Source organism: Manis pentadactyla, chromosome 9 (assembly GCF_030020395.1).
Source record: "Manis pentadactyla isolate mManPen7 chromosome 9, mManPen7.hap1, whole genome shotgun sequence".
Lineage (NCBI taxonomy): Eukaryota > Metazoa > Chordata > Mammalia > Pholidota > Manidae > Manis > Manis pentadactyla.
Genome location: NC_080027.1, coordinates 20,985,117 through 20,999,504, shown reverse-complemented (window position 1 = coordinate 20,999,504; position 14,388 = coordinate 20,985,117). Strand labels below are relative to the sequence as shown.

Here is a 14,388-nt window from a genome sequence, read left to right as displayed (position 1 = left end):
GGCACAGTCGAGTTAGAATTGCTTCCCTGATCATAAATGCTAAATGAGCCTGCCCCTAGCCTCAAACTTTTCTGGACTGGAAGTCCATCTTAGAGTTCCTTTTCTCTCCAATACAAAATTTGATAAATTATGTCTGCTGATTCCATAGATCTTACATTGTAATACATGATTTTAAACATTAAATAACATCCCATAATACATAGTAGTCAGCTCATCAATTTTGTTTTATAGTGAGATAGCCTAAGTATGCAGAAGGTGAAAGTTAAACAATACTTTGGGAATACAACAGAAAAACCAACCACCCCTAAAGCTATTTGAGGTGGCTTACAAAATATTTACTTGTGCAATGAAGTTAATTTTGAATTGGTAATAATAGAACACAGAATTGAGAGGCAAAGAGAAAAACATGGCAGCTGAAAGAATGGAATCATTGTTATAACTGAACATAAATTCAGATTTTGCATTTTTGAGTGTCCAGATGAGTAGCAAAATTACAATCATCTGTCTTATCTTCAGAAGCAAAGAAATATGATAATCTACAGCAGAAAAAAAATGCTATGAACATTGTTTCCATTTAGATACCTTTAATAGTAATAAAAAAATACATTTCACTATACTTTAGAACACCTGGCAGTTATAAGTTTTGTTTTCACAGATAGTTGGAAGAATGGCAAGGCATCCTGCTTGTGCATCAGAAAACCAAAACCACAGAAGGTGAATGAACTTGTGCTTCTGATCGCGTCATTCCCACAGATGAGCTCTGCAGGGATGAAAGATGGGGACAATGTTTCTACAGTGATGCAATTTGTACTCCTGGGATTTTCTGACCTTCCAAACCTCCAAGGCCTACTATTTGGGCTGTTCTCCATCATTTACATTATTATCCTAATTGGAAATAGCCTTATAATAATAATAACCAGACTTGACCCTGCACTACAGAAACCCATGTATTTTTTCCTGGCAAATCTTTCCTTCTTGGAAATCGGTTATGTGTCCGTCACTCTCCCTAGGATCCTGCTGAATCTCTGGACTCAGGATAGAAGCATTTCTGTGCTGGCCTGTGCGGCCCAAATGTGCTTCTTCCTGCTGCTGGCAGCCACAGAGTGTTTCCTGCTGACCGTGATGGCCTATGACCGCTACGTGTCCATCTGTCGTCCTCTGCACTATCCCCTAGTCATGAGCCGCAACGTCTGTGTCCGAATGGCTGTTGGCTCCTGGATCGGTGGAATCCCAGTGCAGATAGGACAGACCTGCCAGATTTTCTCTCTGCGTTTCTGTAATTCTAACCAGATTAACCACTTCTTCTGTGACGTCCGTCCCATTCTCAATCTAGCGTGTGGAGACACTTCAGTACATGAGATTTCGGTCTATGCAGTAGCCATACTGTTTGTCGCAGCCCCTTTCATGTTGATACTCGCCTCTTAGAGCAAAATCATTTCCGCCATTCTGCAGTTGCCCGCAGCCCGAGGACGGGCCAAGGCTTTCTCCACGTGTTCTTCCCACCTGCTGGTTGTGCTTTTATTCTTTGGATCTGCCATTATTATCTATTTAAGGCCCCAAACCAATCATTCTGCAGGAATTGACAAACAGCTCTCTCTTTTCTACACCATAGTGACTCCAATATTTAGCCCCGTGATATACACCCTTAGGAACAAGGATGTGATTGCTGCACTGAGAAAATTATTACTTAAAAAATAGTGCGATGACTTTCATTGTAAATGTTTTAACTGCTTGTAACAAGTTCATCAGAGAAACTTTTCAAATCTCTACATTCTCATTGAAGAAGTTACCCACTTATTGCTTATGATGTACTTGTAGATACTTTTAAATACCTACCTGCTAGTACTGTGATTGGATATGTCCTAGGCAAATTAATCTATCTTCAGTGCTCCGTGTCTAAAGAATAAAATAGTAGTATGCCTCATGAATGAAATAGTAGTACGCCTCGCATATTCCATATAAAAGCTAAAAATAGAATCCAGGGTGTGAAGACTTTCAGCTTAAACATACTGGAAAGTATACAAGACTTCATTAGCTTTTGAACAACAGGGGAATTAGAGGCCCTGACCCCCAAGCAGTTGAAAGTCTATGTATAAGTTTGACTCCCCAAAACTTAACCTCTAATAGTCTACTCTTGATGGGAAGCCTTACTGATGATAAACATAAGCAACTGACTCACACAAGCTTGTGTATTATATGCATTAGAAACTGTATTCTTACAACAACGTAAGCTAGAGAAAAGAAAATATTATTAAGAAAAACATAAGGAAGAAAAAATGCATTTTCAGTACTAGACTGCATTTATCAATAACGTAAATTTACATCTTCTGTTTACAAGATGAATAGCCAGTACTTACTTCAGTATTGTCTTATGTGACACAAAACACTGAAGATGTTATATGTATCCATAACCCTAGACATCAAAAATGAGAAGGTAATGTGAAAAAGAAGCTCATATTTATTTACAGGTATAATGATTCATGCATTGATAAAAGAGAAGCAGCAATATGATTACTCTATGGTAGAGTATCGACTAATGATAAACTCATTTAAAAAATTTTGTGGCATATAACATGGTAGTTATTCATAATGTGGTATTGCACATAATAATTTCGTAATTGTTTTTGATATTTCTAAAGAACAGTTCATCTGGGAGTTTGCTCAAATTGTCACAAATCTCCAAAATTTTTCCAATATATTTATTGAAAAAAATTTACATATTATCCATGAAGTTCAAACCAGAGTCGTTTAAAGGTTAAGTATATTTCCCTAAATAGTTTGCTAACTTTGCACACTTGTATTTATTAGGATCCTTTGATTCTATAGCATGGAGACTGGCCAATAGCAATCAAATAACAAAACCTCGTTGGGTGGCTGACTAAAATTAATGAGCAGCCAAATATTCCTATGTATGATGTCAGACTCCTAGCAAAACCCAGAGATTTTTGAGCTTCAAGAAACATTGGGAGCATATTTATTTAACTCAAGGTGAACCGATGTGGATTATGATCATAATACCAAAAGTAAAGTTCCCATGCACTTAGTTCTCTTCCTAATAGCTTCCTGCCAGAGCACATGATATAACAGGACACGCTTACCTGTCTCAGCCAGTTTACTTGGCACATATTTCTATGTTTCACTTGGCAACTGCAGCCGCAGAGTAGCTTGCTTTGAGTTATTTATTCTTTTTATAACTGCACTCCAAACAGCTACTCCTATGCCAATTAATTATTTTTAAAAGAAAATGTCCATGATATTAACAGTGAAGAAAGGTGTTAGGGGCTGTTTTCAGGACCACCCAAAGTCCACACAGCTGCATTGCATTAGTGTGCCTGCTCTCTCATGCCTGGAAGCCTTCCTAGTGTTTGGAATTATTAGACTTTTGAACTGATTTTATCAAGGAAAATGAGCAGCATCAACAGAACCATTAATGCCTACCCTCCCGGGTCCAGATTCTCAAATCTGCCACTCACAGTAAGAGATTATTTAGTGCATCCATCTCTGAGTACTTCTGCCAGCAGTTGAGTTCTGCCATCTCTAATTTTACTCAGAATTAATACACATGCATGTAAGACAATGTTACCTCCTATTCTATAGATGGTTATATTTTACTTCATCAACTATTTATATCCTTAATCATCCAACATTATATACTACATTTATTTATGTATGTATTTAATTCATGGAAAAAATGCATACATACATGTTTATAAACATTTATTTAAACGTATGGAACATGCATATTTGTATATTGATAGACATAAATATATACAAATATTATTTTATGATTTTTATTTTTAAAGTCATATTTCATATTCATAAATATAAAAACATTTCTTTTTTATATAATACACATTTCATAACTTTTATTAATTATATATTTTATATAAATGTTACATTAGATATAAATATTGCTTATATATTTATATCTATGTATAAATATTATTTATTTACTTAAATATGCATATTTTCCATGGATTAAATTAGACTGTAAATAATTTATAAATAAAATAATAAATGCTTACATCTATCTATAAAGATATCCCTTCTCATTTAATGTTTATATGTTATAAGAATTTTATACATCGTCGATAGTGAAGATCATGGTGAAATGACAGTGATGATAAAGATGATTTGGTGGAGATAAAAGTGGTGGTAGTTTTTGTTTCTGAAATTTAGTAAAGCAGGAATCACAGTGTCATGGGAATGGCGCTGTCCCCAGAGTTCAGGTAATTGATCTTAATCTTCTCTTACTAGCATCTTGAGCAAGTCATTTAGCTGCTTTTTTCACTATATTGTCTTAAAGAACAAAAATTCAGCTGCATGAATATTTAAGATCTTACTGGTTTGATTCAGCAAGTCATGAATTGGATAACATGCAATGACAGGAGCACCAAAGAGCTGTACAAGGCAACAGATTTTATAGACACAACAGAGAGGAACAAGGAAGTTGTAATAGCCAAGAACTGGGCAGTTTATACCGCAAGAGCTGGATTGCAAAGTTTCTGTATAGGGAATGGCAGGAGTTTATCAGGCAGATTGCCTGAGTGATGCTAGTCAGATGATTCCTGACTGGCTTAAGATTCCGTATCTGAGAAGGCCACACTGTAGGTAAATTAAGCTTGAGTTCGTTGAGGAGGTAGTTAGTGCAAACAACTCTGTTTTAGACCTGTTGTCTTGTCTTTAACAGCTCACAATTAGTAAGATAGTGAGAACACACCTTTCCTTTGAACTCTCAAGATTGTTATAAGGCTCAGATATCCATCTAACATGGAGAAGCATTTAGAAAAGCTTAAAATGTCAAAAACTGAAGTGTTGGCTGTATTTAGGTATAATACTTAACGAAATCACTAGCTCTGTTTTATTTTATACTCAGATTCATGGAGATAATCATTATAGTGCTATTTTTGAAGAAAGCTGTATCCATAATACCAATTACCTAGTGAAGAAAAATATACTTGTTTACACATTTGAATTATTTTCCTTTCACTAATGTATCATGTTATGTTTTTCAAAACCATGCTATTCAAATCTTTCATCATCTAACAGGGACTATAAGACAGAATTAATCTTCTTTAATATTTAAATAAATTTTTAATTGACATTTATATTATTATGAACTCAGGACCAATTAACAAGTGTAGGATTATGACTTCCTTTATACTTTTATTAAATCCTTGAGACCTTTGCATTTTTTTCTTTTATTTCTCTGCACCTATCTTCCCAACCTATTGATTGACAGTAAGACATTCAGAGCAATCAATTTCTGGACATATAATTATTTATGTGGTATTCATTACCAGCTAATACAATGGATGCCAAGAAATTTACAACATAGTTTACAAAAATGGTCATCTGAGATTAATAATTATTTTACTCATCCATGACTGCCATTGAGGGGTCCATTCATTTATTGAAGTAAAGACCAATAAATACCCTTAAGAATGCAGTAGTGATTATAATTCACAAAAGCTTATTTAATCAAAGAATTTTATGACATTTGAGAAATATGTTCCTTGGAAGATACATAAAACATTTTAACACAGTGACTTTAAGCTATAAAATAGTATGTGGTCTTGTTTCCTGAATTGCAATTCCTAACACCTTATATACATAGATGACTGTCTCAATGTATCACTCCTTTCCAAACGTGCAGTAAATTTTAGTAATAAGAATTAAAGTTGTGACAAATCTGTTCACATTTCTTTTTAGATTCCTTTCTCTCTGCTTCCCTGGAAGAGGTCCACATTAAACGGAGTTGTCAAGGAAGACACACTTTGGGTGTTCAAAGACTAGTTTTGTTTTCATGAATTTAACACAACTTTATCTGATGTATGAACTGTGGATCTGGACAGTTATGGATGCAAATCCATTTCATTAGCACTTTGCAAGAATTTAATACATTCCAGGTAGCAAGGAGGACATAGAAAGTAAGGTCTTAGAATGACCCATTGATAATTCAAAGACAAGATGTGCATGGTTCTGTTGTGTGTTCCTCATAATTACATTGTACACTAGAAATGTGATGATTTGAAAGCAGTTTCTTCACAAATCCTACATTTAAAAAATATTTCACTTTGTCATCAACTTTGTTGCTACCCTTGTATGATTTTGGAATTAAGCATTGTTAAATCTTCTGACTTTTCAGATATTCTTTATAAGCTGGCTTTAAAGAATTTGACCCCCTTCACCATGATTTGAGATTGTATCCCAAGGTACAGAAAACTATTTCAAGAGCTTACGATTAACAGTTCCATTATCAATGCTGATTCATGGTTATGTTTCAATCTAGCTTTCCTTGAACATTCATACAGTCATACATTCTTATAACCAATATTTCACCATTAAAATAAAGTCTGCTGACCATTTATAAACAGCCTCATAGAGAAGAATGAATCATCCTTGACAGACTTCAGTTTGTTGTATCTGAAATATAAGACAATTTTATCAGTATTGCGCAAATATCTTGGTCACATTTGTGACATAATAAACCACATGTATTTCGTTCCATCATCCACCGTTGTCTGTGCATCCCTTCCTATGGGCTCTGACCACTTTGTGAGAATGTCCACGACAAATCAGACAGTCCTGGAGAGCAACAGAGACCTCCTTCTAATGTCTCACTGAGATTATTTTTAAATATGCAGGCTGCCCTTTGTAAAAGAGTTTCTTACATGGAGTTGCCAGGAGATTGGTTATTAAATGAGGATAAATCATACTCTTTATACTGGATCCTGGGAATGGCCATAGAGAATTATCACAGTGATGCCTTCATTGATGGTGTTTTAAAATGTATTGCTAATCTACATACAGTACATTTTAAACTTACAGGGTGAAATTCCCTCTTTTAATGCAGGCTCTATGAGATTTGAGAAATCCATAGAGCTGTGTAATCACAAACACCATCAAGATACAGAACAGTTCCATGGCTTTCCAAAATTCTCACCCATTTCCTTTTTGCATTTAGCATCTCCCACCAACTTTATCACCAGGAAACATGTCCTCTGCCTGTATAGTTTTGCCTCTTCCAGAACGTTATATAAATACAATCATACAGTAAGGCCTCTTCAGTCTGAGTTCTTTCACTTGGCATAAAGAATTGGGTATTTACCCTTCATTGTTACGTCCACTAATATAGCTTGTTTATTTATATTGCTGAGTAGTATTCCAATGTATAATGCACTGGAGTTTGTTCATCCATTCCCTACATGAAGGATATTTGGGTTGTTTCCACTTTGAGGCTGTTTAAAACAAAACTGCCCTGAATATTTGTTTATAGATTGTTGTGCAAAACACAAGTTGTCCTTTCTCTATCATAAATATCCAGGATTGGGACTGCTAGGTATATATATATATGGTAAATGTATAACTGGCTTTATAATAAGCTACCAGCTCCTTTTCCAGAGTAGCTGTCCCATTTTGCTTTCCTACCAGACATAATGAGCATCTTATCTATTCTGAAACTGTACCAGCATCAGGTATTAGTGGTGGTGTTGTGTTTTATTTTTGTTTTCATTTTTGTCATTCTATTAGGTGTTCAGTGATATCTCATCTGATTTTAATTTTCATTTCCCTAATCAAAGGTGATGTGAGCATCTTCGTGGCCTCATTTGCCATCTCTGTACCTTCTTTGGTGAAATGTCTGTTGAAACTCTTTGCCAATTTTTTTAATTGGGTTGTTTTCTTGAGTTTCTGTATATTCTAGAAACAAGTATTTTATTAAATATGTGTTGTGAAAATCTTTTATCCTAGTCTATGCTGTATCTTTTAAATCTCTTAATGGTGTCCTTTACTGAGCAAAATTATTGAATATAATGAACTCTCCTCTGAGTAACTGTGGGACAGGGGCTGAGTCAATCATATCAATCAGCTTCATCTGCAACTGGTTGCAGCTTTATTTAGATTAATTTTCCAATGGATTCTAAATACTTCTATTATTTATACATAGTAAAGTGATGAAAATTTTTTTCCCTCAGTGCTTGGTGTGGTAAAAATGGACTGTATTATCAGTTCTTTAATGCTTTTGTGTAGATTTAAAATAGATTTTAAAATATTCCACTTTTTGTTACCAGTAGGAGCGCTAGTCTATCTTAGCCTGACATATTCCTGTAAGAAGAATCTCCCTTCTTCCAAGACACTTGCTAGTTCATGTAGACTACATTTTTCCTTTGCTTTGACAGTTTCTTCAGGACTGATTTATGATAAAATTACCACTAGCCTTTGCTAATTTGACACTTGTTCTAGAACATGGGTTCAATTTTAATTCAATTGTACTTTAAATGGACCATAAAATTCATCCACTTTATTGCAGTATTGATACAAGGGTGGGGAAGTATATAATTAGGATTTATGTGAAAATGGCTTACGGGGATTTGAGGGTCAGATGATCATGTGCAGAGAAGAGAGAACTAACTAAAGCAATGGCAGTTTCTTAATAGAAAACAAATCTGAAAAAGCACTTATACAGAGTAAGAAAATGAATGTTGTCTAGTTTAGTAAAATAACAATTACAGCAATAGCAAAATAACAATTACACCAAAGATCTCTAAAAACACTGGAAGATTAGGGGAGTCTTCAGGATTTAGAGATTTTCTGATTGATTGTCTTTAGTGCCATCTGGTGTGTGGAAGATGTAAGAGCTGTGTAGATTCTGTGGCTAAAGGAACTCTTGAGTGCATTCATTCTCAAGCTGTGCCCAGTGTGGACGAGCATTTGCTGGGAGAGTCTGATTTCTTAAGGCTGGCTCGAGGTGGCTATTCTAGATATCTGATAGACAGACACATATATTTTTCTGGTGACATTTTCCTTTAGGGTTCCCGGACCCAATTCTGACATGTGTGCCTATCAGAGAGAGCAATCCCAGCAACCTATTCCAAGTAATTCTTGAACACCAGCAAGGTGTCCGAGAATTCAACTAAATTCTGATGCTATCTGCCTGGAAACAACAACAGATTCCCCAGGTTAAGGGCTCTGTCCTACAAGACTGCCCTCCACCCCCAACTCCAGACACCAGCCACAAGCCCCAGGCTGTTACCTGTGCTTCTGACCAGCCAGCTACTGACTATGGGTTACAGTGACCTTCCCCTCAGGTTTAATTAATCTGCTAGAGCAGCTCACAGGACTCACAGTAATAACTTAGTACTGGTTTAATAAAAGATACCATAAAGGATACAAGTTAACAACTAGATGGAGAGATACATACAGAAAAGTACCAAATAAAGAAGCTCCCTGGAGCTTGGGGCCTTGCTCAGTGGCACTTGGACACATTCTGTGTCCCCAGACACAGCAGATCTCTCTGACAGAACCGCAGGATTTAAGAGTGAGAGAGAGAAAAACGCTCTTGCCTTGTGTATTTTGTGAGGGCTTCTTGCATAGTCATGATTGACTAATTTGGCCATTGGCTGATTCACCATCCAGCCACTCCACCCTCTCCACTCCCTGGACTGGGGGCTGGGAGCTGACAGTTGGGCCACCAGCCCCCACCCTTTTCAACTTTATGACTCTCAAGTGTTTTGAGGAATTGTGAATACAGACCAAATATACCTGAGAAATATATTTTGAATGACCAAATATTCATTTCTTATAACTCATTATATCACACTCTCTATGCCACATCGGTTACAAATTGTAAGGAAAAGATCCTTACATTAAACTTTTCCTACCCTGGTCACTGCCAACCCTGTTCCATTTTCTAATATTCAGTATGCCATTCAGGTTAAATCCATTCAATAAATTGCTTAACTTAGATGTCATAGTTTTCAGTTTTATTCTTTTCTGTGGATTCTAATTCCCTGGTGAATTTTTCCACTCTTTTGTCATTTTGCTTTTTTTGAAATTGATTTTCTTTTAAGATATTATAGTTATTTTAAAGTCCTTACTTGCCAAATCCAATTTGTGATTCTATATGCATTTACTTTTAGCACGTCTTGCATTGTTTATTGATCATAAGGTCTTGCCAGTTCTCATGTTTAGGAATCTGTTACATGCCATATAGTGACAGTAAAGAAAGATGTTTCAGGTGAAATCTCCCACTAAAGAAGGTCCAATCATTCCTCTAATGAAATTAAGGCTGATAAGCTCAATTCAATGAGAAACTGAATTTTGGTTTGGCAAGATGCAATGTACCTCTGTTAGAGGGCGGTTGTTCATTTTCTTTGGTTCTTGCCCCGCTGCAATGAAGAATTGAAGGGCAGAGACACAGTAGTGAAGTAGAAAAAAAGTTTTATTTAAAGTTATGCACTTAAAGAGAGAGAAAGTGTGGGTGTTATCAAAGAGGAGGTGCCCCGAAAAATTGGGGGTTCCCTCTTTCAAGGATTTTTCAGGAATATGACAAAGGGCTCGGGGTGTGGACTTATCAAGTGGTCTCAGGATGTTTATTTTGGTGAGAGATATTACGTCTCTTCTCTTCTATTTATCAGTTCTCTAGGTAATTCTGCATAATTAACATGAGAAGTTTACTGATCTGGTTCCTCACCAGAATAGCAGCTTCCCTCTGGGAACATATCAATCAAGACCGCCTGCCCTGCCCCCACGGTGGGCTGAGTTATTGTCTGTTTGCTAAAGAATATGTTAGGAATCTTACTTCCTAACTTCCTGGGTTTTAAAATGCAATCTTAGCTTTGAGATGGAATCTTTCCTGTTCTTACTATGCTGTTGTATCTGTTCTTGCTTGGAAAATTAATCATGATGCTTGTCTCTTGTCCAGGTTACAAAATTACCAGATTGGGGGCTGGAGGAAGAGGAGGGAAAAAACAGCATATAGGTTAAGTTCAAGAATAAGCTGGGCCTTTTAGCAGACTAAAGTAGATCTTACAATGGCATGATCTAATTGACAGAATGAAGACATGGGCTGAGCTGGGATACTTTTCTTTATCTGGGAAATATCTGGACATTCCAAGTTACTCCTGGTCCTTGAAGCTTCAACTGATTAATTCAGTAACCCTGTGAGTCCTTTCTGGCTCTCTAGTTTTACTGGGTTAACTCTTTGAGTCCCTTTTAGTGGGCTTCACTGGACTTAATTCTCTCTCCATCCTGCTCATATTTATTTTCCTGCCTAACGGTAGGGTGAGGTGATCCCGGAGCTTTCGCTTAAGAACCTGGACTCTTTGTCTCATCAGCAAGAAGAGAAGGCAAATGCTTCCACTCTTATGTTTCAGAGGTTTCTAGTTTATATCTTTAATCTTCCACCCCAAGCAACTTTATAATTTGTCAAATGTCATGAAAGAAAGATCACTGTGTGTCTGAGGCCCCGCACGTCTCCAGTCTGGGGACTCTAATCCTGTGCAATTACCAAAAGTTCTGCAAGTGTTTCTGAGCCCTGGGGAAGCCCTCTTCCAGAGACCATACCTGTGTTCTTAGATGCTGTATATGCCTAGGTTCTTGGAGAAATGCGGTGTATGATTGTCACTACCAAGTGACAAATTACTGTAGGATTTTATACTTTTCTTATTCACAGAAATCAAATCTATAGAGGGTCTTTATATGCAAAGAACTAAGAAACTGGGGAAAATTTCACTTTGATATTCCAAAATTTTTCATGCTTTTTATCTGTTACATGCTGAAGCTTTGAATTCAGAAAATACCCTGGATAAGAAATCTACCATTTGTTTGAGGTTCCTCACATCTCCAGTTTTGACATTCCACTGCTATAAAACTGCCCAAACTCTGGAAAGCCCTACCTCGACCTATAGTTTGAAGGTCCACACTGCAAAAAAAGGGGAAAAATGAATTCAGATTTGAGTTTCCTATAACAAAGATTTTTTTCAACAGTAGAACATTCATAGTGAATTTAACTTGTGAAATTCTTGCTTTTAAAAATAAGTAAGCTGAAGTTGCCAATATTTCAATCTTGATTTAAAAGTGGATCTTCGCATTGAATGTAAATTTTAACAAGATTCCAAGTTTCTACAGATAGAGGAATCATTAACAAATTCATCTAATGCTGTGAAAGTAATGTAATACCTATACTATGATAAAATGTAAAATACAATTAATCATTAACACAAAATCATATAAATTAATATAAAAAAACTAATTACAACTAAGCCTTCAATATCATTGTTGTAGTGAAAATGACAGCTACTATTTATAGAAGAGTAATTAGTTGATGATGAGAATTTGTATTTACTCACTGGGTTGGTTCTCACCATCTCCTTGATATTCTCTTTCATAAGATAGATGCTCATCTTCAAGTCTTTCCATCTTCTCAGGAAGCACATGTTGACACCAAGTTTTACAGAAACATCCACTGTGCTCACCTTTCAATAACACAAAAAATGTATCAGTTTGCATATTTGTCCTTAAGAAGCAAACTGTGGGCTAGATATTCAGACAAGGGTGCATCTACAGACATTTGTATTTTTAAAAGGCATTTTTCTATTTTTTTTTCCTTCAGTCTCAGGTGATAGAGAGGCCATGTCACATTCCAAGGACATGGTAATTTTCATGACATCAAAAAAAAAAAAGAATGCAAAATTTTCCCTCTGGGTCTGCTTTTTGCAATTAAATTTTTAATGAAACTAATTTTTGCATTTTAAAGTTTTTGCTTTGCAGAAGGGCTTGAACCACTTCAGAGGCCTTTTCTGCTCAGGTGGGATGTGCCACTGGCCACACTGACACTCCGTCCCCTAAAAAGTTATCAGTTAATTCCCCACCGCCAATTGTCCTTGGAGCTCTTGTGGAGAAATCTGAATAGTGTATCTTAAATCCAAGGGGTCCCATGGGCCCCTTCATTCAGCGTCTGAATATTCCTCCCTTTATACCACCTGGGAGGCTTCTGCCTTTCCTGGGGATGCTCCTGTTCCCCAGCCACTTGTGAGGGTCAGATGCTGGTGGCAGCAGTGTTTTCTATGGTGGCCTTGCAATGGGAGGAGCTGGAGGGGGTGCAGGGCAAGGATGATGCCGGCAAAGCTGGAGGTGGACCCAAAGTTGGGATTTATATTCCCTCCTCTTTCCTCTCTCTGTTTCTCCCTCCTACAAAACAGGCTTTGTTCTCCGGTGGTTAACTGACTCCAGCCATTTTGTTGACATGTGTCTGGTGACAATGTTCATATGAGTCCTTGGCAATCAGTCAGCATTTCTGTGCCCTGTTATCTCCTCAGGGGAGCTGAGTTCTGGGTAAGAGGCTGCTTGCATGAGCAAAATTCCTTTTGATGATTAACAAGACTATGTACAAGGTTACAGGGCAAACCAGAAGCTTTTCAGTCCAAAGATTAAGGCAGCAAAGGAGACAGATACAATATGATGTAGGGGATGCCACTTTTTCACTCGGTTATGGTAATAATGGGTAACATTTTTTAAGCTTCCATATGGTTTTAAAAATATTCAATTGTGACAGTTACAGATGAAAATATTTGAACAACTACATAAAAAGCATTCACAATAAAAGGGGTTCTTTGTGGGACTCTAGATATCATTAAATAAAACCTCAGTATTACTGAGAGAGAAAATTGCTTATTCAAGTTAATACTAACAGAATTTCTATTATAATTATCAATGTGTTTTTAGAAAAATACAGTTCACAATGGCAATATCCTGCTAATTATTTTTAAATGTCCCTTGTAAATGAGCATGTTTGGAATACTTCAGTTATTAGGTCCCTGATGACATGAGATGGCATATAAAAGTCCTTGGATCTAATGGTGAAATTATTCATTTAAGTAATTGGACAACAGCTTCCTTCTTGGTAAAGCTTCTGTGGTTACTAGACTGGCTGTAATGATGCAAAAATAGACTTTTGTGGAACGAAGAGCAGAACCACTGATCTATGCCTAAGTAGTTGAAAAACATTTCTCAGTCATTATTGTACCACAAAGTAATGTATCTTGTGCTACTCTTTCTTATAAAGTTTCATTTTTACCACTCCATACATTCTGACAAGTGTATATGAACTGCTCTACTAGTTATTAAATACTGGACAGAAAGAGCAAATCGCTGTACAATTATCATTCTAAGACATATTCTATAAGTCAATTTATTTAAAAATATATATACATGTATTTCTTTTCTTCATGTCATCATCAGCCCACTCAAATTCACTGCTTCCTTGAATCCTCTGAGCCAGCTAATACTGCTATATTTGGGGTACAAAAAGATAAGGAAAATCAGACATAATTTCTGAGCAGAGAGCCAAGTCTCCAATGGAAGAAAGTCATTAAACAACCAAATACAATAAAAGTAGAACCATGAATTCTGATAGATACTAAACTATAAGATATATTTATTGGAGTTTGTATTTGAAAGGGAGTTTAGGCTTGGATTCTTTACTTGATTGCTTTTTTGTTTGTTGAGACAAAATAACCTTGTAATTGTATCTAATTATTTTTCTCTTTACATCAATAGAACATTTTAGGATGTTAGAATTCTCATAGAAAGTAAGCAATACGGAAT

General features: G+C 36.2%; 1 pseudogene; it reads left to right on the top strand.

Annotated features, from left to right (window-relative positions):
* The first annotated feature begins 768 nt into the window (after nucleotides 1-768).
* LOC130684687 (olfactory receptor 10AG1-like) lies at nucleotides 769-1,698 on the top strand (annotated as a pseudogene).
* Nucleotides 1,699-14,388: the final 12,690 nt, after the last annotated feature.